Below are 21100 nucleotides of genomic sequence, written 5' to 3' on the forward strand. Positions count from 1 at the left end.
CTAAGGACTCTGCACTTGGAAGAAAGGTTCAGAAAGAAAGAGGTCGGTAGGACTGCAGAGGAAGGACCAGCCAGACCTTGAAAAACATCTCTACCTCTGGCAGATAGCTGCCGTGAGGGTGCCCTTTTCTTCTTCACTAGAAGGAGAGTTATTCTCTCTCTCTTAATATACTTTTTTTTAAAATTTATTTATTTATTTTTGGCTGCTTTGGGTCTTCGTTACTGCACGTGGGCTTCTTCTCTAGTTGCGGCAAGCAGGGGCTACTCCTTGTTGCGGTGCGTGGGCTTCTCATTGCGGTGGCTTCTCTTGTTGTGGAGCACGGGCTCTAGGTGCGTGGACTTCAGTAGTTGTGGCACGCAGGCTCAGCAGTTGTGGTTCGTGGGCTCTAGAGCACAGGCTCAGTAGTTGTGGCACGTGGGCTTGGTTGCTCCGCGGCATTTGGGATCTTCCCGGACCAGGGATCGAACCCGTGTCCCCTGCATTGGCAGGCGGATTCTTAACCACTGCGCCACCAGGGAAGTCCCTAATATACTCTTTTATTCTAGAATCTTACTCACACCTCCCTTAGGTCATTTGTTTACTTGGTCAGAAGGTTATCCATTGTTTCCACAACTTCCCGACCAGCCCTCTGGATCACATTAAGTCTTGGATCCTTTTGGGGAAACTGCAGTCATCTGAGAAGGTGAGCTTCGGTTAAGGACAGGCGGAGGTGTCTGTCACCTCGTGGCACGATTTCACCCTCTCCTCACATGGCAGCTGCCACGTGAAATCCAGAGGAGAGACATGTATAAAGACCCTGGGATATTACTGACCGAATAAATAGTTCCTGCTCTGTTTGGGGGATGGTTTCCCACGGGTGGTAAAGCTCTGTTACTGTAACTCAGCATTTTATCCATTCATTCAACTCGTGTCCTCTGATCAATGAATGACAATATACTTCACTCTATGCTTGCTAGGTATGGAAAAGTTATCTTATTTCATGAGGTCAATATAGTGGGTTGAATTTCTATATGAGCTAAATAATGTTGCTCTGTTCTATAACCCCAAGACCAATTCTTAAACTTGTAAATGTGTTATTTATTCCAAGAATGACAGCTAGAATGTGAACGATTTACTGTTTTCCATCCTGATCACCCCAGTCCAAATAATGATAGCACAGTCTTTAAACCAGGCAACTTTCTTTAGCATATAAATATTGTTCTCCCCTTTATAATCCTGACCTTAGAGACTTCACTTATGTTAAGTACATAGGTTAAGTCTTATTGCTTAGTACCCCATCACCAAGACAAACCAAACCAAAGGAAGAAAAATATTCATTGAGCTTCAGCACTCCAAGCACCAAAGAAACCATGATACCTGACCTTAGAAAGCTTATAATTAAGTGAAGGAAATATACACAATTAACTATAATATAAACTGTTTAGTTAAAACAGTGTTTCCCAAAGATGTACTATAATTACCACCGATGGGTAGAAAAGGTACTACCAATGGCTGACAACTTCTTTGGAAAGATTTTTTTTTTTAAGATTTTAATTTTTTAATTTATTTTTGGCTGCATTGGGTCTTCGTTGCTGCAGGTGGGCCTTCTCTAGTTGCGGCGAGCGGGGGCTACTCTGTTATGGTGCGCGGGCTTCTCCTTGTAGTGGCTTCTCTTGTTGCGGAGCACGGGCTGTAGGCGTGTGGGCTTCAGTAGTTGTGGCACGCAGGGTCAGTAGTTGTAGCACACTGGCTTAGTTGTTCCGCGGCATGTGGGATCTTCCCGGACGAGGGATCGAACCCATGTCCCCTGCATTGGCAGGCGGATTCTTATCCACTGTGCCACCAGGGAAGTCCCTGACAATCTTTTATTGTCATGATTACCGTTATAGTTTTAGTGTATATTACAAAAAGTGTAACTAAGCCATTAAACCTGTGATTTCAAAATTTTTACTGCTTAGGATGACACTAAAGTAAGTGGCACGATACACTTTAACACCTTAGGCAGCCCTTGCGACTCACGTGGTCACACCCTGAATGTTTGGACAATTTTATGTCCTATCTGTTCAGAAGTGTGATGGTTCAGATGATATGAATCACGGGTGTGTGTGTGTCTGTGCGTACTGCTGGTTTCTTTTCAATAAAACACTGAAATCTCGAACAAGGTACAGCTGAAGTTTGGGAAACTCCAATCTAAAAAGCATTAATTTAAGTTTCTGCAATCAACACTGCAGGTGCTTTCCCAGGTCAGGACCTGTGAGCCTGGTATGGCTGTAGTGGGACAGTTCCGAGTGAGAAAGAGTGACACAGTCCTCAAAGCAGGTTGCCACTACCCGGGGAACGACGGGACCCGCCCCTCTCCCAGGCTCTGGACTTGACTCGTTTTCCATCCTTCCCCAGCTCCCAGAGTCTGGATGTATGAAGGGGTGAGGACAATCCCTTTCTTCCCCTTCAGCCAGAGTTGCACCCCGACCCAGAGCATGGAGTCCAAGCTGCCCTCCCTGCGCCTTCCCAAACTGAGCTCGTCTCCTGTTTGCAGACTCCCCTAAATAGATTCAGTCCTCCGCCCCCTTTTTCCCACCTGTGCTGGATGTGGAAGCAGACAGGAAGATGGTCGGAGATGGTCTCCTACTAGAATAACTAAGACTCGTACATACCAAATGCAAATGCAGTGTGGAAGGGGTGAAGTACAGCATGAGAGAGACGGATAGAATGCAATGGGAGTGGAGAAAAAACTACTCACAAATAGGAGGCTGTAGACAAAGTGCTCGGGAAATATTTTCAGATGGAAGTCCAGAAAACAACTTGTTAGTACGTACCAAGAGACTTAAAAATGACCCAGTAACCCCACTTCTAGAATCAGCCTAATAATCAGACACACGTTCAGAGGTGTGAGGATGTTCACTGAAATATTATTCATAACAAAAATGGAGTGTCCAACATTGAAGGAATGGTTAAGTAAATTTTGGTACATCTGTGAATGATATCGTGGAATATTTTTTTTCAATGTTTGGGAAGACTATTTAAAGTAATACCAAAATTCTAATTATATCTTAATTCAAAAAAGTAATAATATATACAGAATGTTTATACAGAAGTATATAAACATTTAGCCCAATTTCCTTTAAAAATCATATAGAGTAAATACGTGCAGGAAAACTATTCACAAGAAACACGCCAAAATGTTAATACTGGTTATTTCTGGATTATAAATACTTATTTTCTTCTCTTACTTTTATTATATTTTTACTTTTTATTTCCTCTACATGTTTTCTACCAACCCGTATATTATATTTAGAAGAGAAAAAAACCTGCAGTTTAAAAAAGAAAATCAAAGCAGCAGATGTGCCTATACGCAAATGAGAAGATTTGTGACCATGCGCCATAGCGGATATATATACACATATGTATTAATTCCCCATCTCTGATTACCACAGAAATAAACAGCTGACTAATCTTTTATGTAAGTAGGCTTCTCCTTTTAAGCGGTTGTCCCACTTTTTAAAAGTTTTACGTAGTATCGCAACTCTTGTTTTTCACATCTGAGAGTGCTCCAAAAATAGACTTCAGAAATGTGAAATCCAGGGACAGCCTGCAGACCACTGAGCCCCTTCAGAGGGACACTATCAGACACGAGTTGGAGAGTGGCGGGCTGCATCCCTGAGTTACATTCTATACCTGACGATTCTAATAACATGTCCAGCTACCACCCACAGAAAAATGTAAAAATCACTTGTATTAAATAGAGATACAGAGGTGATAGCTAGACAGAGAGACTGATGACAGAAAGATCTGGGGTGCCTCCTTGGAGGAGGTGGTCACTGGGTGAACTCGGAAGCACGAACAGGACCCTGAGCAGCAGAGGACATTCTAGTCGTGAGGGCAGTGTGAACAAAGGCAGAAAATCATGGGGCATATTTGGGGAAGGATGAGTAACCCAGTTCGTCTAGACTACATGGTAAATGGAGGAGAGACAGCGAGAAATGTGATTATAAAGGTAGGTTGGAACCAGACCATGATGGACCCTGAAGGCCGTGTCACCCTCCTCTGGGATGAAGTGACCAATGACTCTGGTGATGGATGTTCTGTGCTTTGCAGAATCACCTGGGCTCTCAGATGGAGGTCCTGGAAAGAGGTGGGAAAGGAATGAAAACAGTGGCTGTGTCTCCCAACACCTAACCCCCTCCCAGAGCTGGGCTTAGAAATGGGACCTGGAGGGGCAGACCTAGCAGACCTAAGGCCTTCAGAAGAAAACTGAGGTCCAGAGATGTGTGATGTTTAATTGGGCCTTCAGAATCCTCACAAGTGACCTGTCCAAATCAGCCACCACACTGGGCCGCGTATCTAGACAGCAAACTCCTCAGTAAATACTGTATCTGTTGACTCACCCACGTATGTGGGTATTTACTGAGGAGTTTGCCAGGCAATTTGCCAGGCGCAGTGAAAGGGTCTTTCGAATACTAGAAGCAAATAATCCTCCCACCCACCCCGTGGCCACGACTCTGCCTTTAATGGAGGAGAAACTGAAACTCAGGGAAGCCACGCGCCGCATCAGGGCAGTGAGTGACAGGGCAGGACTCAAATCTAGGTTTTCTTTTTGCTCTGCTCTGGCTCAGTGGTTTTCAGATGTGGTCCTGGTGCAGCTGCTTCCCGTCCCTTGGGAGCTTGTTAGAAATGCAAATTCTCACTCCCCACTCCAGATCTGCAGGATCAGAAACCCTGGGCACCGGGCCCAGCAGTCTGTATCTTAACATGTCCCTTGGTGATTCTGATGCACATGAAGTTTCAGAACCACTGCTGAGACACGGCTGATTGATGCTGGGACAGTGGGCAGTATGGAGGCTCCAAGACTGGCCCCGTCTCTCCCAGGTAATGCTAGATCGATAAGCCAAGGCATAGCACTGGCACCAGACCTAGAGGAAGGCAGCCCACCCAGGGTCAGGCAGGGAGGCTGGCAAAGCAAGGGCCCAGGCTGGAGCAGATGCCAGGGAGGCGGGGCTGCCAGTCACTTTCTGAGAGCACAAAGGCTCTGAGCCTCCTAAGTCCAAACTTCTCGTTTTCATGCAGGCACCCCACACTGTCACTGCTGCTACCTGCCTGCCGCATACCTGTGGGGATTTACACCCACTCTGATGAGAGATGGTTTGGGGTTACTGCAGCCTGGGAAACAGGTGTTTTAGACAGGCCCACCCCACTAGGGAGATTAAGCATGATGAAGGGCACCGGTGAAGATGGATGTCTCTCTCCCGTCACCCAGCCCTGCATCTACGCGAGGAGGGCAACTCCGGGCAAGAGAGGGACTTTCCCACAGGGCACCCCGCACGGCCGCCCGGGTCGGGGGTGCTCACTTCCTCTTGGGGTGGAGGAAAAAAGGCACAGGGCCTTGGGGACAGGAGGAGGGAGGGCGGGGGCAGCTCTCAAACACCAGCCAGGTGGGGTCATGCAATCCGGCGCGCCACTACAAAAGGGCTGCCGCGTCCCGGACGGCCAGCCTCGGGGCTGGGAGCTCGCCAGGCCCCAGCCAGGGAAATGGGAAACCCCTGGGCCTCTCCGAGGTGACCTCCCTGCTTCCACCGCCCCCGTCCAGGAACCAGGGCAGTTCACCCCCGGGTGCGAGGCTCAGGCTTCGCTCTTTGTTTTGTGTGCTTGCCTCGTGCCAGGGGAACACGTTTTCAGTCCTAATCTGTACGCAGCCAGGCTGCTCTCCTTCACGCAGCCGGGACCTTTCCCCTTCAGCTGCAGTTTCCTAGAAACGTGGCCGCCCAGTGTTATGATTCAAACAGCGCTCAGTCCCTGTGGATAGCAGGGCAGGGCGGGGCTGGCAGTGCTGGACCTTTAGTGCCACGCCCTGTCTCTGCCTCTGCCTTCCTGGTTTTCCCAGCAACCTACGTGATTTAATGCTCATCCACACCCCCTGCTGTGAGCAGCCTTCGGGAGGGGGAGGGGTGGGGTGGGGAAACAGGAGATCTTGCCAAACCCGTCATTGCTCTGGTTGCCATAGCAGCCTCTGTGAGCCGGACAGACAGCCAGGGCCTTCCCGGCCCCAGGCGGCTTCCAGGCTGCCGCGCTCAAGGAGCAGAAGCTGCAGGCTCTGGGTGAAAGCTGAGATCTCTTGTCTTCAGCAGCCTAGCGGGTGTGCGGGGAGGTGGAAGAGGAGGCGGGGGGAAGGAGGAGAGCAAGGGCTAGACAAGCTTCTGTTCAGTGCAGCGTCCACTGGTGTCCCCAGACCCCAAGAGTTCAGGATCGCCTGTACTGTCCCAACATGCATTTCCCAGTAACAGCAGCCCGCAGGGGACTGTCACTGTGCAAGACGGGGGTGGGTGGGGGTGGGGTGTAAAGACACAGACCTACTAGAGAATGATCTTGAGGATATGGGGAGGGGGAAGCGTAAGCTGTAACAAAGTGAGAGAGTGGCGTGGACATATATACACTACCAAACGTAAGGTAGATAGCTAGTGGGAAGCAGCCGCGTAGCACAGGGAGATCAGCTGGGTGCTTTGTGACCACCTAGAGGGGTGGGATAGGGAGGGTGGGAAGGAGGGAGACGCAAGAGGGAAGAGATATGGGAACATATGTATATGTATAACTGATTCACTTTGTTATACAGCAGAAACTAACACACCATTGTAAAGCAATTATACTCCAATAAAGATGTTGAAAAAAGACGGGGGGGGGGGCGCAGAGAGGCTGAGGGACAGAGAGACAGGGACAGAAGGGAGCGCTGTTATTTTGTTTTCCATTCTCCATGGGACCTGCAGTATTTTTTCCTCCTCCCAGAAGAAGTCAGCGTCCTCCCCCACCACCCTGATGTGACCTACTTATCTACACCCTTTAAAGGGAGGGACCCTGGAAGGCATCCCGGGCCAGGGCAGTTCTGAGTTTCAGAGACGAGCTCTTTAATAAGGGAAATCCAGAAGCTGTAAAATCGGGGGGCAAGGTGGTAGGGAGGTCAGGCAAGGCTGGGAAGAAGGGGGATAGAGGTGGGTGCCACTGGAGGAGAGTGCTCAGCGGCGGCCGCTGGCCGTCAGGCCCGAGTCATGCCATGACTAAGGGGAAGAGGTATGGGGCGCAGGAGTGGCGGAGCAGCAGATACCAACTGCTGGAGAGAGCGCACAAACACAGGGAAAACCAAACAAGATGCCAGCTTCCCCACTGTCTGCCCCTAGTCCACTGAGCTGAGGTATCTCATCTCTGAGCTCCAGTTTCCTCATCTGCAAAACGGGGATAAGAATTTCTACCTCAGGAGACTGATGAAAAGATTATTTACCACACCCTCTGTTCCCTCCTAAAGAAAACTCGACTAGGTCTCAGAACGATGGCACCCGTAGGATAAAAGCCACTACTTCTAAGCACTACCTACTCTGCAGGAGACGCTGTAAACGTAGTTTATCTCACTTAATTCTGCGAGGAATGTAATATGCCCGAAAAGGAATCCGAGGCTCAGAGGAGTTAAATCATTTATGCAAAGTCACGCAGCTAGGAACAGAACTGAGCTTCACATTCATGGATGTCCACTCAAGGCCTGTGCTCTTAAACACCTCCCCTGGACTGTAGCATCACTGGCCTTAATGAGAAAGGATTTGGCAAAAGCTGTGTCCCCAAATCTTAAGTAAATTTAGAATGCTGAGTCAGATTGGGGCTGGAGGAATCAAAAAATAACTGGGCTGTATAATGCTATCGTTTGTCCTCTTGGCACTCAGCAGAAGCTGTCCTGCAGTCTGGAGGCTGTAAACGGCTATCTGGTCTCGAGCTGCTGGGCCTCCAGCCTGGCCCCCCTCCAAGCCATTCTCCTCACTGTAGCCACAGAGAACATTTTCCTGCTCCCAGTTGCCCTCAGGATTACATCCAGACCCAATGTGGCCAGGGCCTCTCCTATCCTTAGTAGACCTTAGGCCTAGTAGGCAGGCCCTACCCCATTTTTTATAAAATATACTAAAATACACCCATATCATTCACTAAACGTGAATTTTTTCATGTATAAAAATTTGAAAGGACTTTTAATAATTTGAACGTTGAAATGATTAATTTAAATATTCAGTTTTCATATGTAGGTGCCAATGCATTTTTTTTTAGGCCTCAAATATTTGGGGCCTTTGGAAAGCTTATAAGCACTATGCACATGGTGCCCTAATGGGTGAAACAGCCCTCTGGGTAGCCCGGGGCCACCTCCCCTGCATCCCTTCTGTGAATAGTGTTTACTCTGCCTAGAATTTTGTTTCTCCTTCTACAGCTGTAAGTACTCACACCATTCTCCCCTCCCTCATTGCCCTGCAGTTTATTTATTTTGACCTAAGGTCATAGATACTTAACCTCTCAGTTTCCTTGTGTGTAAAATACGTTTTAATAAAACAGGAATAATAGCGATACCTACGTCATAGGATACGTTTTCAGAGGATAAGTTAATACATGAAGTATGATTCATGAACCATCACCTGGAAGCTTGTTAGAACTGCAGAATCTCAGCCCCGCCCCCCAGATGGATGGAATCGGAACAAGATCCCCCTGTGATTCAAAGGCACGTTTAAGTGTGAGAAGCACTGCCCTAAAGCACTTATGAAAATACCTGTTACTTAATAAACACTCAATAAATGACAGCCGCGTTGATTACTATTGTCATGACTATTAAAGGTCAAGCTTTCATAGCTGTCTGCAGTTTCCCCTCTTGACTTACTTTTAACTTCCAAACTCTAGTTCAGTGGTTTTCACACGGAGTTCCTGGGGAACACTGGCATCCTGGGCGCATCCCAGCTAAATGCTGAGGTTAGTCAAGACGTGTTCGTTTCCTGCACTCAGGCAGCCTCCCTCCATCTGCAGGAGACAGAAGGAAAGAGGTAATTGCAGTAGGTGGTGTGACACCGGCTACCAAGAAAAGGATGCAGAGGTGCTTCAGAGGCAGCTGACCCCGGCTTGCTGGGTCAAGGAAAGTGCTATTTAAATCTAAGAGCCGATAACTCAGGATTCACCCCCAAAGTGTGGTTCCTATTTAAACGGTGGACTGACTGCTCCCACAGTGAGAGGGGTTGGAAAGGGCTTAAACCTTGCTCTAGGGAGCAAAGATCTACTAAGTAGGTCTAGATCGATTGGCCTTGCTGTTTGCTCCCCCAGGCAGACAAGGGAGCCATGGGGATTTGAGTCTAGACTCTACGTGGTGTCCTGGTACGAAGCCCAGTCACTTAAAAGAAATTTTGGCTACGTTGCCAACTGACCCTCAGTAGTTGTAGAACTGTTACGCTGGGCACCTTGGTTTCCTCATTTGCAGGACGAAAATGATATGCCCACACAGGGTTCCTGTAAGAATTAAGTGAAAGGCAGGAGGTCCAGTCCCAGGAACACAGCAGGGCAGAGGCAAGGGTTCACGGGTTCTGGGCTCTGCAGCAGCATCTGGGCCCGCGTAGGCTGGGCCTGTGACACTGCAAGCATTTCTTCCGAAAGGTACTTGCAAAGACCACCCCCCAGCCCGGGCTGCGGGGCTGAGCGGCCGAAACAGCCAGTCAACGAGCAAGATACGGGGCGGTCAGCTAGGGTCAGCCGGGGTCGCGAGTGGCTGCTTCTGGAGCGAAGAGAAGGCGCTGTTTCCCCGGCCGGGGCAGCCCCTAACGGATGCTCTGAGGGCCCCAGAACAGACTCGGCCCAGTGCAGCCGCTGGCAAGGGCCCCGTGGAAACGAGAACACTCTTTACAAACAAGAAGACTCCTTACACGGAGGTTACCACGTAATCTACAGGACGTCCACTGCATCCAACCTCTCCCGCCCCACGCGCCACGAGAGACCGGCCGGCGCAGAGCCAGGAGGCCGCGCGCCGGCCGCCGCCGATTGGCTGCGAGGAGCCGGGCCGCCTTTGATTGGCCGCAAGGAGGCCGGGCAGCCGCCAATTGGCTGCGAGGAGCCCTGGCCGTCGCCGATTGGCTGAGAGGAAGCCCGGCCACCGCCGATTGGCTGCGAGGAGACCCGTTGGACCACTCCGCGGGCCCGGCCCAGCGAAAGCGAGGTCAGCTGACTGGGTTGAGCCCGCGGAGAGGAAGCGGAGTTCTGGCGCTGGGCGGGTGGTGGGTTTGGCCTTGAGCTTTTGTTACGTGGCTGTTATTGCTTCCTTCCCCAGCAGAAGGCCGAGGCCAGCCCTCGCCCTTTGCTGAAGCAAAACACCCCCTCCCCACCCCGTGGCTCCGGCCCGAGGGCAGAGGGGCCTCTTCCCGCCGCGCCTCGCGGAGCGGACGCGCTGACCGTGGGCGGGGCCTACGGGGCTATTTCGGTTCCTTCTCTGCCCCGAGTCTTTGGCTTCCTGCTGGGTTTCCCTGCGCTTCCCCTAGGCCGTTAGTGACCCCAGACACCACTTTCCGAGCGCTTACTTTACGTCAAGCAGGCCCTCTGCGTATTTCTTTGCCTGATTTTTCAGGGCAACAGTGCGGCAATCACTAACCCCCATTTACAAAAGAGAAAACATGCAGTTCAGAGAACTTAATTTGCTGAATGTCACAGTTAAGGAGTGGTTCCGCTGGGATTCACCTCCTCGCTGTCTGTGCTCGTTACCCCTGCCTGCCCTCCCTCCGGGTGAGGCCATGCCAGGACCATGCTGAAGAATGGTTGTGGTCAGCCCCATTCTGTCCCGGAGTCACATTTGGGGGGCCAGGCTAGGAAATAACCCAGCTCTAGGGAATTGTTAGAAAAGATTTCCCCTAGAGCCTGTTTTTTTAGCACAGGGATCTAATCAACGCTTGTGATCTGGAATTCTTTCCTGGCTTCCTGTGAGAAGCACCCAGGCTCGGGGCACATTCCGCCTCCCATCCTCATGCCCCTTCCCGCCTCTGGACCCTGCAGAGAACGAACAAGGCACCGCATTTGTCCAAAGCCTCTCCAATGGGAACTCATCTGCAGATCAAGCATAAACATCATGAACCCAGAGAAGGGGAAAGTAAGGCACGGGGCGCTTCTGGGCAGTCCCCCTCCAGTGGGCAGAGTGCTTGAGAAGGACAAGTCTCCCAGGTCTTCTCCCGCTTGTCCCCACGGAGTAGACACATCTCACACCCCCAGGAAAACCTCTTGTCAGTGAGAGGGGAGGACTGTGTGAGAAAGTGTAAGTGACAGCTTTGAAAATCAGACACATTGTACACGTGGAAGACAGGGTTTTTGTTTTGATGAGACATCAGTAAGGCCATGGCTGGCTTTTATTATTTATTATAAAAATAGTACAGGCCAATCGCCAAGTAATTCCACCTTGTAAACGTAACTACATAAGAGAAAAGCCTGAAAACCACCTGGAGGACCCATGCCTTAAGATCCCTCGACAAAGGGGATGCAGACAATTTATGAAGGTCACTTCTTACCCCATCTCCAACCTACAGCCCTCCATTCACCTGGTACTGAAGGTGGGAGATGTCTGCGGTAATACAGCCACAGAGGGGTGGGGTGGGAATGATTCTCCTTCTACATGTGAGTGAACACAATATGAACAGAACAATGAAAAATTTTAAATACGGTTAAAAGGGGAGGAGGAACAAGTTACCAGGCACCTGAGATGAACTGATGACTGTAGTTGAAGGCCCTGGAGCCAGGGAGGGGAAGGTCTGAGCAGCCCACAGTGCCATGGCTCCAGGTATACTGTATTTTAAAAAACTACACGTTATCAGGTGGAAAGCCCTTATAGTTAACCTTTTTTAAAGCTTCAGTTTCCACATTTGTAAAATACGGACTTCGGATAAGATGGTTCCTAAGCTGCCCCCAATGTGGAAACTCCTGATTCTGCAGCGTCCAGATATTTTCATTAAATGACGCACACCTCCTCCATCTCAACAACGTGTTAATCATCTGACTAACTGTTCAGCTTCCCTGCTTTATGAGATCATCCGTGCCGGTTCCAAGTGCACCTGGCTGCCACACAGCAAACATTCCATGTGTGAGCTGGGGGTACATGTTGTTGGGGTGCTAGGTCTGGCAAACTTGAGGCGTGCTGGTTTAACCTGAAACAGCACGAAACACAATGCAGTCCCCAACACCCAACAGGCTACTGGGGGCCTGGGCCTGGGGCAGAGCCTCCCGATTCACTTTGAGGTAGCATTGGTTGTCATGCCTCAGGGCTTGGAGGTGCCAAGAGCCTTCGCCTACCAACGATCCTCAAACAGTTATCAGGCCGACCCTTCCTTCCATCAGGTGGGGGCCATTACACCCCTAACCATCAGCCTTGTCTGCTAAGTTGAGGTTCTACTTAATAGGATCCACAGTTGGGACTAAAATCGTCCTCAGGAGGCGCTTGCCGGAGAATCTATGTATATTCCGTGACTACACACAATCATGGCAAATGGTCATGATCTCTCAGTAGCAACCCACACATAGTTTCCAGAAGGCATCAGTAGCTCCTTATAGGTATACCTCAAACCTTCAAATCCACAGATAAAGCCATAGGTTAGGGTGGGACCCAGGATTCTCTTTTCTTTTCAGTTAATTGTCACACCATGTTCTGAGTGCCATCACTGAGGGAAGGAAGAGAAGGGGTGGGAAAGGGCACAGTTTTCAACACCTTCAGCACAGTGGTTAAGAAAACAGGCTCTGGAGCTAGACTGCTTGGGCTTGAATCCTGGGTCTTCAATTTTCTTGCTGGGCTGTCTAACCAAAGGCAAATTACTTAACCTCTCTGTGCCTCAGTTGCTTACAGGACTATTATGAGGGTGAAATGAATTAATTGATGTAAAGCACCAAGAGCAATGCCTGCCCCATATAAGTGCTCTATGAGTGTGACTATTATCATGGCAAGTCTGTGCTAACTGCCTTCCACGTATTATTTAGTTAACATTATCAACAATTCCTTCTGAAAAGGAAAATACAGGAAGTTACTGAGTTCTACACTAGTTATAACAATGTCTGTGACTGGGGGGATATATAAGAAAGGAAATAAACATATCTGGACCAAGGCCTTGTTTCTTCTATTAGTCCTTTCTATGTAAAGGGTTTCATACTATGCCTGATGATGCTTTTTGGACACAGTAATATGAATTGGAAATCTTTCCATGTCAGAACATGTGGATCCACCTCATTCTTTTTAACTGCTGTGCAGTATTACATAATATGGATATAAATAGACGCTTTACCTATTCCCATATATTTCTTGTGTACCTAATGTTTTCTGTGTCCATACAGGATGTGGAAGGGAGCATAGGTGGCAAAGCAGCATACAGCATGTTCCCCAAGAGGCTTGTCATTTTGTGGGGGGGATTCAGGACTTAGATTAAATAATCAGAGACAAGTACAAGAGAGCATGTAATAAAGTATCAAATTGAATTTGTGTCCATGCTAGTGATTTAATAGGACTAACAACAGACTGCAACAGTGGAGCTGAGGGCCTGCCTCCTGGAAGCCCTGGCTGGGATAGAGAGGAAATTTACCCATTAATTCTTCCAGCCTCATTGAAAAATTACTCAAGACAGGAAGCACCAGCCTGCACTCACTTAACAACAGTGCGACACAGCAGCACTGGTGTCCCAGCTGGAGGTGAAATGCTGCAGGCCTGGTGTCTCCTGCAGCTGGCTACGGGTGGGCAGCCCCTTCCTGCTAACGCGCTGCAGGGGCTCGTCCTCCCCTCCACCTTCTGACGAGGGCTCGTGCTGCTCTCCCTGAATCCCAGGTGGTGCAGACCCCTCCAGGCACAGCAGCTCTGTTCCAGGAGCCAGAATGAGAGCTCCCTTCTTTGAGGTCCTCAGTCCTCCGTCTGGCTCTGCTTCCTTGGGAAGAATTCACTGGGTCGTGAGAGCAGTTGCCACATAGGCCCGGCTGGGGACATTCTGTGCGTAGGTACTCAGAAGCATTTGCTGAGGCTGTCTTTCTTTTACCCCAGCCCTGAGCACAAGTCACTACCTAAATCAGTAACACTCGGCTGCCTCAGAGAATTAGGTGGTGTCAAAGCCCACACTTGACATTCCTTCCGCGAGGCCCTACCCAGCAACATTTTCATACCTTAGTGAGGGTAAACCTTTCGGCCTCATCCTTGACCACTTATGCTTCCACACATGCCTCTGTATGGACAAAGTCAACAGTCATGAACAGAAAAATATTTACTAGGTACTTCCTATGGATTTAGCTTCATACAAAGCCTGGGGTTAGGGATTTGGGGGGAGGGAGGGTTATAGGAAAAGAGAGACAGGGTCCTGCCTTAGGGGCTTAATGCCTTGATACGCAGAGGAACGCAACACAGTAGGTCCCCAAGTGGTCACAGCTGGTGGCGTGGGAGAGCAGAGAAGCAACCTGGAAGGGAGTGGAGGGCCCCTACCAAGATGCTCTTGACAGAAGCATCTATTCTCACCTCCCAAAGCATCCACGTCAGCATCTCTGGGGAGTGAGTTCAGTAGGACAGGATGACCCAGTATAGCAAACAGATCCAAGTCTGGTCACAGGGTCACAGAAAGTCAGTGTTTCCCTAGTCATTTGAATGACTACCCCACCTTTTCCTCTAATTTTGAAAAAGTGGAAAGGCTTGTGCAATGAATATTCTTAAACCCTTCACCTACATTCATCAATGCTCTCATATTTACTTTATCTCTTTCTATAGTTACACATTTCCCCCTCATTTGGAAGTAAGTTGCAGACACCATCCCTAAATACTTCAGCACAGATCTTCTAAAAAAAAAGTATTCTCCTGCATAGCCCCAATATCACGTTACTCTGAAGAAACTGAACACTGATACACAGTTCACAGTCACTTTTCCCAATTGTCCGTACAATGCCCTCTATAGCTTTTCGCCTTTTTAAAAAAAAACTGAAATAGAATCAAGGATTAGTCATTGCATTTGGGCGCCTTGTTTCTCAAGTCTCTTTTAATCTGTAACCGGACCCTACTCCCGTTTTTTTCCCTTGCATCATCTTGACATTTTTGAGGAGTGCAGGTCAGTCATTTTGGAGAATGACCCACAATTTGGATTTGTCTGTTTTCTCATGACTGAAAGTAGGTTCTATTTCTTTTTCTTAAAATTATGGTGGTGAAACATCTGTACCATGAAATTTACCATTTTAGCCATGTTAAGTGACAATTCAGTGGCAATAAGTCCATTCATAATATGGTGCAACCATCACCACTATCCATTTCCAGAATGTTTTCATCATCTCAGAAATTCCACACCCACTAAACACTAACTCCCCATATCCTGAACCCCCAGCTCCTGGCAACCATTATTCTAATACCTTCCGTGTCTATGAACTTGCCTATTCTAGGTACCTCATATAAGTAGAATCATATGATATTTGTCCTTTTGTGATTGACATTTAACAGCATAATGTTTTCAAGGTTCACCCCTGTTGTAGCATGGGTCAGAATCTCCTTCCTTTTTAAGGCTGAATAATATTCCATTGTATGTACCACATTTTGTTTATCCACTCATCTGTGGACAGACAACTTGGGTTGTCTCCAACTTCTGGCTACTGTGTATACTGTTGATATGAACAGTGGAGCACAAGTATCTGTTTGAGTCCCTGCTTTCGCTCCTTTGGGGTAAATACCTGGGAGTGGTATTGCTGGATCATATGGTGACTCTGTGTATCTTTTTTTTTTTTTTTTGGCTGTGTTGGGTCTTCGTTTCTGTGCGTGGGCTTTCTCTAGTTGAGGCGAGTGGGGGCCGCTCTTCATTGCGGTGCGCGGGCCTCTCACTGTCGTGGCCTCTCTTGTTGCAAAGCACAAGCTCCAGATGCGCAGGCTCAGTAGTTGTGGCTCACGGGCCTAGTTGCTCTGCGGCATGTGGGATCTTCCTAGACCAGGGCTCGAACCCGTGTCCCCTGCATTGGCAGGCAGATTCTCAACCACTGTGCCACCAGAGAAGCCTCTGTTTATCTTTTTGAGGAGCTGCCTGACTGTTTTCTACAGTGGCTGCATCATTTTACATTCTCACCAGCTTCTGATTCTCATGAGGCGTCCAGTTTCTCCAATCCTTGCCAACCCTTTTTTTTTTGTATTTATTTATTTTTCATAATAGTCATCCTAAAGGTAAGAGGTAGTATCTCATTAAGGTTTTGATTCGCATCTCCTCAATGACTAATAATGTTGATCGTCTTTTTATGTGCTTATTGGCCACGTGTATATCTTCTTTGGAGAAATGTCTATTCAAGTCATTTATCCATTTTTTATTCGGGTTGTTTGTTTTTCTTTAAGTTATAGAAGTTCTTTTCATATTCTGGGTGTTAATCCCTTATCAGATATATAATTTGCGAATATTTTACTCCCTTTCTGTGGGTCATCTTTTCACTCTCTTCATAGTGTCCTTTAATGCACAAAAGGTTTTAATTTTGATGAAGTCGAAATTATCTATTGTTCTTTTGTTTGTGCTTTTGGTGTCTTATCTTAGAAATCATTGCCTCATCCAGTGTCACAAAGATCTTCCTCTATGTTTTCTTCTAAGAGTTCTATAGTTTTAGCTCTTAAGTTTAGATCTTTGATCCATTCTGAGCTAATTTTTGTATATGGTGTAAGGTAAGGGTCCAATTTCATTCTTTTGCATGTGGGAATATCCAGTTTTTCCAGTTTGCTGAAAAGACTGACCTTTCCCCCATTGAATGGTCTTGGCACCTTTGTCAGAAATCAATTATTTCTGGGTTCTCTACTCCATTGGTCTGTATGCCTGCCCTGTTCCATTTTAAGACGTATATGGCTTCTTCCAACCTCCTTCTAATACTTGTATCCACTCTCTCAAAGAGAAGGAGAATGAGGGGGAAAAGTCCTAACCACAAAGGAATTTAATGTTATGAGGCCCTGGATCTGGATTTGAAAGCCAGGATAAGTGCAACCTTCTTGAGGTGCCCAGTTTTCAGATAAGCCTTCAAATTGTTGGTGTTGAGCAAGCTATTTATTCTATCTGAATCCATCCACTTACTAAGGCACAAACATTCTCTACATTTTTTCCCCTGTTACCAAACTTAGAGGACTCAAATATGCTTCAAGCCATGTTGTTTTGAAATCCTACACAATGCGAATGAGATTGATGTTGTATGTGTGTTTAGCTTTTAACTCACAGGAGAAGGAGGTCTGCAATGAAACAACAGTTATTTATTGAGTACACTTTATGTGGGGCACTGTAACATAAAATTCATATTCATGGTGGCTTACAGTGTAGTTGGAGAGGCAAAGTGTGTATATACACATGTGTGACTTGATGAGTACTTGGAGATGGGAGAGGTGAACACCGAAATAGTTGGCAAACTCTCCGAAGGTGGGGTCTTCAGGGGACTGTTAAAGAGGAAGAGTACATTAAGATCCAGGGTTGAAAGTGAAGAATACTGGGTATGGAAACACAAAGGCAGCAATGAGTAAGCTCTCTGGGGACAGTGAGAAGGGCAGCCCGACTAGATTAGCAGATGTGTGTGGGAGAGCACCAGTGGATGGGTGGGGTGCGGCTAAATTATGTAGGATTTTTAAATAACCGGGCAAAGGAATGTGTACCTGATTGACTACACAGTAGGTCACCCTTAAAAGTTCTTAAATGATGTGATTAGTTTTCTGAATGGAGGAGTGGGGTCCTGTTTTAGGTAGGTTGGTCCAGGAGGGGATGTGGGATAGATCATTGGAGAAGAGGAATTGATTCATTTCTCATGAGGGCTTCCCTGGAAAGAAAAGTAGTAGCTCTCTGCCCCAAGTCCAACTCCAGACTGAGGTGTACTGACAACCCTTCTTACTGAAATCTGCTGTTAGAAAATGCACTGGATCTAAGATCCTATGAGATCTTACCCACATTCAACCCAGCCCACTAACCTTTTGTGGCGTAAAATTTCCACTGCCGGTTCTGTTTTGCTTTGGCGCCCTCCCCAGACTGCCTCATCATGGTGTCATGCTTCCACAGCTTCCAAGCTACAGGCAGGGCTGCAATTTTAGTTTCTTCATTTTTACAGAAGGTCAAGTTTTCTAAAGCTATTAGTGGGTCAGCTGGAATCTGTCTGTGTTGAGAAGGTGCAGGAAAACTGGGGGACACTGCAGCTGACCTTTACAGCCTTCTCGCCGTTTCTCCCCTCTCCTCCCAGCTCCCTGCCCGAGATGCTGAGCCTCATCAGGACCTGGTACTTCCTCTTCACTCAGTGCTTTCCCACCACAGCTGAAAACTGTCTGTGACACACACAAGGGATTCAAGCCGCTCAGTCCCAGGCAGGAATGTTGAGCCTTGCCGGGTGACATTCTGGGGGTCACAGGAAAACAGAAGCTAAGCAGGAAGTGTCCTGTGGGCTAGAATCAGAGAGATGCAGGGACACGGGTGAACGTTCTGGAGCTCAGCGCTGGACGACGCCGTGGGAACCATCAGGCTGGCATCCCCTGTGGTCAGAGGCTATAGCTGCATTTTTACCCTCCCCTCCCTGACTGAATACTGCCGGCTCTGGCATCTCCTCAGATGGCTACCGTGTTTGGTTTTCAACCAGGACAAACAAAGAGAAGGGGTTTGTTTTGCTGTCTGCTTTTGCTGAATGGAATCTCTGATTCTATTTACCAATCATGCCTCAGACACCCTGGGGCTGGTTAGGACTTTAAACCCTGAGCACACTGGACTCCTAGCTTTACTGAATCCTTTTCCATATCCTGAGGCTGGTACAAACTTCATCCTTCCCCTTCACCCCCAACGTCCCTTCAGTCTGTGGGTGATTCTGCAGCCAATTCCTGGCTAATATTTCACCCACAAATTACTATTTCAGCTGAACTTCCCCAAACCTGAGCATCCTTACCAGATACTTTGGGGTTCCTCACAATGTAGTTACCTTCAAATCTGCGTGCCTTTCTGGTATAATTCTGAATTGGTGAAGAATCTCTAATTTTAAAGGGCATACAGTAAGCTCAGCCCCCTAAGGGGTGTTGCAGAAATCTGGAGTTCTACCCTATTCATACCTAATTCCAGCCTTCCAGGAGTTTCAGACAAGATGTCTTAGGAAGCTTTGTGCTTTGGCGTTCTATTTTTCACCTCTTCTTCCCTCTAACTGAAGATGGGGTAAGGAGCATGAAAAGGGGCTGTGAACCAGAATGACTAGAAAACAGCACACACAATACAAGGCGTCTTCACCCTCCCTGCTTCTGCTCCCAGGGGTCAGCAGGCAGAGGCAGCTCTCAGGTAAGTAAATTTGCAGATGCCCACGCATGTCCAGAGCATCAGAGACTGCCCAGCGGGGGCGGGGGTCCAGCCTTCCGTCTGGGGTTTCTTTTAGAACTTTTGTCCCGAGAGCATCCTGCTCTGTTATATACATACCCACGGCCGTCGCCAGATTGCTAGGGTGAGTACAGCCGTGCTCAAGGGCCTGGCACTGGGTTAGAAACAGAAACTGAGCTTCAAGGCCCGGTGGGGGGCCTGAGACGGGAGCTATGGCCCAGTCCTCCCCACACGCCCTTTGCACTTGCCTCTCCTCGTAGAGATCCCAGGCTTAACCCCTTCCTCGCTCGACTGCTGAGGCATGTCTAAATGTTTTCAGATGCAGGTCCAGAACGTCGGGCGTGAAGCCGAGCCCCGTCCATCACCCGCCCTCACGTGGGTGGGTGGCTTGGCTGCTTCCCACCCGGGAGGGGGAGAGGCTGAGCTGGGGTCTCTCGGAAGGGGGCCCTTGGCCCAGACGCACAGCCCCTGAGTGAGGACGCCCACGAAGGGAAGGGTCGGCGTCCTGCTCTATTTAGAACCGGCTTTCCTGCTAGTACAGGCCAGAGGGCTATAATTGTGACTGGAGAGCCATTTTCCCTCAAAGCTCTATTTTCAGGCGTTTACCATTTTCTTTAAAGCCTCACAGGCAGGCGGCCCCAGAGCACTCAGTCTCCCGAGGAAGGAGCCTGGGAGGAGTTTGGTCCAATTTCTCTGAGGGGCCCGAGAGGGCCTGTCCATCACTCAGATGGTCAGCGAGCCTCGGTTCGCTGCATGGACAGACCAGGAAGGCGAGCTACCGCCCGCTTTGCAGACCTGTGCTTTCTCCATCCAGCTGGCACAGCGGCCAGTGGAGCTGGACGGCCTGGGTTCAAACCCCACGTTGCTGGTTGTGAGACCTGCTTACTAGCTGTGTGAACTTGGGCAAGTTCCTCACCAGTGGCACCCACCTTACCAGACAGCTGTGTAGGACGGGCACTGACCTATAGCACATAAGCAACACCATAATGACACGTTCTCTTTCTTTGTCTGTAAACTGAGGAAATGCTATTAACTGCTGTGCCGGTCCTTCTGCCTGGTGGACAGCAAGCGTGTCCACTGTGTGTGGGTGATGCCAGGAGGAGATGCGCAGGGAAGGAAGGGCCTGGCTCCCATCCTCTGGGAGGGCCCGAGACTCCCAGAGAGACTCCCAGAAAATATGCAACAAGGGAGAAACCCACTCCCCACTCTCCCTCGTGGAAAGGGCCGTGACACAGAAGCCTGTCACAGGCTCCGGCCCGGGGGTCACTTCCCCACCCCGAGTGGGACGCCAGCTCAGCCCGGGGTCGGAGGGAGCTGTGGAGGGGTCTGCGGGCCTCCTTGCACTGGGCGGCCCCCTGTCTGGCGCAGGGTGTGAAAGAGGAGCTGGAGGACTGACAGAACTTGGCCTTACGGTCAGAAAGAGGGACACAGACGTAGAGAACAAACGTATGGACACCCAGGGGTGGTGGTGAGATGTACTGGGAGATTGGGATTGACATATATACCCTACTTTGTATAAAATAGATGACTAATAAGAACCTGCTGTATAAAAAAATAAATAAAATTCAAAAATAAAATATGAAGACCAATATTAAATGAGTAAAAAAAAAATAAAAGGAACTTGGCCTTGCCGAGTGACAGAGATTCTGGACAGGGTCTCTCGAGCAGCTAGCTGATGGGCTCCTGTCACTGGGCCCGAAATCCACCCCAGAGACTCTGGCTCCACCTCCGGCCCTGGCCCCGCACTCAGAGCCCAGGCTCCGGGCTCACTGGTGCCGTCCTTGTTGTGTGTGTGGAGGGCCACAGCCATGTCCCCTAAGTCTGCCCCTGCCTCTCTTGAAGCCCCAGTCCACCCTGGGATTTTACAATCAGACTCCTTGCTTTACTTTGTCCATCCAAATCCTACCTAAATCTGTCACGTCCATGTCAGTCTCACCTCCTCCATGAAGCCCTCCCTGCCTGCCCAACTCACACCACCAGTCTCACTCTCCTAAGTTTCCTAGTTACCTGTTCCATTCATTTGGAAATTAGGAATT

General features: G+C 48.8%; 1 protein-coding gene and 1 long non-coding RNA gene across 2 annotated transcripts in view; one reads left to right on the top strand and one right to left on the bottom strand.

Moving 5' to 3' along the window:
• The window catches only part of LOC137233448 (uncharacterized), a 65866-nt gene extending 56086 nt beyond the window's left edge, over positions 1–9780 (bottom strand). Inside the window, exons 1-2 of the long non-coding RNA XR_010947413.1 lie at positions 9675–9780; positions 8648–8784 (exon numbers count right to left, since the gene is read on the bottom strand). This is a non-coding gene — a long non-coding RNA (uncharacterized lncRNA). The remainder of the gene's footprint in view (positions 1–8647; positions 8785–9674) is intronic.
• Positions 1–21100, top strand: part of NINJ2 (ninjurin 2) — a 70019-nt gene that overhangs the window by 1634 nt on the left and 47285 nt on the right.

The sequence above is a fragment of the Pseudorca crassidens genome, chromosome 11 (assembly GCF_039906515.1).
Source record: "Pseudorca crassidens isolate mPseCra1 chromosome 11, mPseCra1.hap1, whole genome shotgun sequence".
Taxonomy (NCBI): domain Eukaryota; kingdom Metazoa; phylum Chordata; class Mammalia; order Artiodactyla; family Delphinidae; genus Pseudorca; species Pseudorca crassidens.